At 38.8% G+C, this 4,730-nt stretch overlaps 1 pseudogene; it reads left to right on the forward strand.

The window, feature by feature from the left end:
- The first annotated feature begins 1,560 nt into the window (after positions 1-1,560).
- Positions 1,561-3,371, forward strand: LOC143675558 (inositol polyphosphate multikinase pseudogene; annotated as a pseudogene).
- The last annotated feature ends 1,359 nt before the right edge of the window (positions 3,372-4,730 follow it).

A 4,730-nucleotide genomic window follows, 5' to 3' on the forward strand; every position in this document is an offset into this window, starting at 1 on the left:
GATTACTTTACTGGAATCCTTTAAAAGAGGAAGCATTTTGGAGACAGTTTAAGAATGACGAGAGCAGCAGGGACAAGAGAACTAGAGTCCACCAGCCCACTGGATAACCTTGGATGACAATGGAAAGATACTGTTGAAACACTTTAGGATGGTGACTGCCTATGCAAAATAAAAAAGAAAAACCCAAAACAGTTTAGGATGGTCAGGACAGTAGGTCATAGTTGGAGGGGTCTGTGGATGAGATTACAATGTTAATATAATGTTGTTTTCTGAACTTGGCTTTATATGAGTGTCCTAGGAAAGTGGCCTTGTTTTGGAGATAAATTCACTGGAGTATTTTTGTGAAATGTTTGTTAATGGGCAAATGAGGTGAAATGATAACAATTGGGGAAAATGACTGACGGGATCAGAATTTCTTTGTACTACTCTTACAATTTTTTATATGTCTGACTTTATTTCAAAATAAATTACTTTAAAAAATGCCCATGTCATACCATGCTATTAAAGCATTCAGAAGCCAAACCCACCTGAATGCAGTTTAACCAAATTGGGAAAGTAATTGTCCTTATAAGAGTCTGGATGTTATTACGGAAGGAAAGGGTGAAGATTACCTAAGCAGTACTAGGCCTTTGGTGTTCTGAATGCTTTTGCGCTGTTTGTGGAAACAGAGGGATATTTGTTACAATATGGCAATGTTTTTACACATTCCAATATACCCAACTCTTCCAACTTCTTCACAATTATGCACATTCCTGTATATACTCTCTCAGCTCTGTGCCTTTGTTATTTTTTCCCAAGGTTAACTTCATGGGAAGTTATGCCAAGAGATGAATATTGACAGTTAACTTTTTTGGCAATCATGTGCATGCATTCTCTTGGCTCTGTGCCTCCTTTGCCTATGCCCACTATAAAATCCTGTCATCCTCTCTGATCAGTGCAGCCCTTTGTATTTGAGTTGCTAAAGCTGCTGGAATGCAATATACCATAAATGGAATGGCTTTTAAAAAGCGAATTTATTAAGTTGCAAGTTTACAGTTCTAAGGCCATGAAAACGTCCAAATTCAGGCACCAACAAGAGGTTACCTTCACTCAAGAAAGGCTGATGCTATCCTGAACACCTCTGTCAGCTAGGAATGCACCGTGGCTGGCATCTGCTGGGACCTTTGGCTTCTGAACACCTCTCTCAGCTGGGAAGGCACATGGGGATATCTGTTAGCTTTCTCTCCCAGCTATTTGCTTCATGAAACTCCCCTGGGGAGCATTTTCCTTCCTCAACTCCAAAGGTCTGGCTATGCGGGCTCTAAAGCTTTTTCCAAAATGGTTGTCTCGTAAAGGGCTCCAGTAAGCCTTCACCTTGAATGGGTGAAATAGCTTCATGGAAACCACCTAATCAAAAGACACTACCCACAATTGGGTGGGTCACATCTCCATGGAAACAATGAAAAAGATCCCACTCAGCAATATTGAATCAGGGTTACAGAACATGGCTTTTCTGGGGTACACACGGTTTCAAACCAGCACGTTTGCATGGCAAGGAATTGCTGTCTCTCCTCCTATTGGATGAGGACCTCAGGTAAGCGCCCAATAAATGCTCTTACTCACTAAACCGGTCTTGTCCAAGTTATTCCTTAGTCTGTTGAACCCCTCCCAGTTTGATAAAAGGCTGTCTTTTCTACAAAACTCCGTCACCTTACTGGAAGATTTGTATTTCACTTTTTCACAGGAACCCCTTCTCTGCTGCACGTTCTGAATAGTGAACGGCCTTTACCCCAGGCTCAACGCCAGGAAGAAGTACATTTACTAATATTATTATGGATGTTTTAATTTCACCTTTCAAACGAAGATACACAAAATTAAAGTACTTTCATAATCTGAATTTTTAAGAGGAGAAATTTGTTTCACCGAATACACTTACTTTACAAAGAGCAGTCACTGGCTGGGCTGCAGGGGAGTGGAAACCAGAGGAGATGCGCTCAGCTGAGAGTCCAGTACGCGAACGCCCAAACTTCCGCGGCATCAGGTCCCCTGTCCTTGGGCTTCAACAGGCCCCAGCGACAGGAACCCCCGGGCTCCTCCCAGCGGCACCTGAATGATCCTGGCGCTCCTACCCTCTGCCTTTCCCATTCCAGCTCTCGGCTATAGTAAGGGAGCCGCCATCCCCATTCTGGCTTGAGGCGCCGGATCCCCGAAAGTGAGGATCCCGCAGGCGAGGGAGGCAGCCTCCGAGGGCACCCTGCTGTCGGGCGGCAAGCTGCGATTCCTGAGCGGCTGCGTGCTGGTCTCGCATCGGCTGGCCGGGCACATGTGAGGAAAAGACAAAGTGGGCATACTGCAACATAGAGATAGCACAGTTTTGAAACAGTTACAGCCCTCTCCGGGGGGGTCCAGAAGGCTGGAATTCTGTAGTATAATATATGCTGCTGATGCACTGACAGTGTTCTCCTAGAGCTTCGCAAATATTTACCAAAACGTTATGGTTATCTGGTCACTTTCCACTGCACCAAACGATTTATACATACAACTGGAAAATGTGACTCATAAATTTAATCAACCCTGAATAATGGATGTAAAGATAGGGGGGAAGAGCTATGATCCTTTTGTTTCATCTGAGAAGATTCAGCAACCGGTCAGAAAGCATTCATTGATGAAAGAGATTTGGGGTTTTGGTGCTTGGCATGGGGGTCGATCATGTCATTCTGATAGCTATGAGACACAGAACCAGCATATGGAAGAAGCTTAGCAACAGAAATGATAAAGGATGGAGTGTCTAGGTTTTTTTCATAACGGATTCTGTGTAAGGAAAGATGCTGTTACTGCCAGTTATCAGAAGATTGAGAAAATTCTGCAGTGGTTTGAAAGCTAGAAGCAGCTTAACTTCTGCTTAACTTCACTACTATTTACAAACTCAGACAATCTACAAAATCGAATGACAGAACTGTGGCAGAAAAAAAATTTGTCCACTGGATAGCAGTTAGATACAGCAGTTCTGAAGTACAATAATAACTTTCATGTGTTAAGCTCCACTGCAAATGGAAAAATAGGGACTCTGGTAAGCAAAAACTTGCCTAAAATGTAGGCTTCTCACAGAAAAATGAATCCTAAAAGGCATCACAGTCAGGCTTCATTGAAAGTTGAAGATATGGAGCAAGACAATGGGTAGAAAAGCTTGTCACAAGAACACTTCAGTGGAAACGTATTTTCCAAACTGGGAAAAGTTTTCTATCACCTTCTCACTGGTTGCCAAGGGGTTGCAGCACTAGAAATATGAATGATTGATTTTGCTCATGTGTTCCCTAGCAACACAAGATGACAGATATGTTTATGGGTTAAAGCATTTAATTACTGTACTGTGAAGTATTTTAGACAACTGAATCCTTTGCTGCAATCTTTTTTAAGGGGTAGGCCAATCATAATGAAGAGCAACAGTCAATTTCTCTGCACTTGTAATGCTATTTTAAAAATTTGTATTGTGAGTTTGCATTTTATTTGTCTTTATACTTTTGGTAGAAGGGTTAACTTCTTAATCTTACTCAGAAAAATTATTTGTTCATTCTTTGGAAAACTATGAAGACTAAAGAAATTTAGTTATGCTAAGCAGTAAGCAGGAAATATGGTGGTACATGGCTTAAACATCTGTTTGTCTCAAGCAAGATACAAGCCATTGTATACAAACCAAGAATTTAGTTAGCTTTCTGTAGCCATTTTATCATGAAATCTCAGTCCACCTAATCTTGAAAATGAGCCATTTCTAAACTATTTAATTATTAGAACACTTATGGAAATCTAAAAAACACAGGTTGATGTCCACTGTATTGCTGTGTATGAAGTTAATAAAACTGTAGAAAATTCTACTTCAGAAATAAGTACTCTTTAGGTTTTGTATTAAAAGTTCAGACTAGCATATCAAAAGGTGCTTCTTAGTGAAATGATTTAGAATTGCTGCATTCTAAAATCAGGCTTTCCTTTTAATTTCCATTTATATATAATTTTTAAAAAGTGTATAGATTTCATGAAAAAGATGTGGAAAGGAAACAAGAAAAACCCACTTGATATTAATGACATAATTATTCTTGCCAGGATTAGAAGAAAAGAAGTTATTTGCAAGGAACAAAGTATTTTTCTCCTGAAATCTTTCATTTATGAGAAAATTGAAATATATGCTTAATATATTATGAACAGTGTTGTAAACCATATAATACCTTTTTCTCTAATTGCGGTTTCAAAAAGGTAGATGATTGAAGCTTTGTCTTATTTTTCCTTTAAATAAATTTGAGTTTTTTTTAATATGCCCTCATTTAGTTAGGTAGTAGCATAAACATACACTGCTAAATAGTATTCTCAGAATTCTAATAAGCAAAATAGCAACAACATTCAACAGTGTGAGTGTTAAAATACTATCTGTTAATAAGTCATATAGAGTTGGGTGCATAGCCAAATTCTTACTTCCATTTCACTTTTATTTAAAACAGTTTTATGACATATTCAGCAGAGAAATTTATTACAATTTAATTCTATGGGGGCTGGGGGGGGCAATGCTACTTTTCCTGGAAAAATTAAATTTTCAAGTATTGTCTGTTTCACATCCACTACCTCTTAAAAAAATAGTTGTTTGCCATTAAAAACATTTAAAACTTTGAAATTAAATTTGCAAATATGAAAAAAAGCAGATTTCTCTTATACATGAATTTTACTTAGTGCAAACTTTCCTTATTTGTAAGTGACATGTATCT

Source organism: Tamandua tetradactyla, chromosome 3 (assembly GCF_023851605.1).
Source record: "Tamandua tetradactyla isolate mTamTet1 chromosome 3, mTamTet1.pri, whole genome shotgun sequence".
Lineage (NCBI taxonomy): Eukaryota > Metazoa > Chordata > Mammalia > Pilosa > Myrmecophagidae > Tamandua > Tamandua tetradactyla.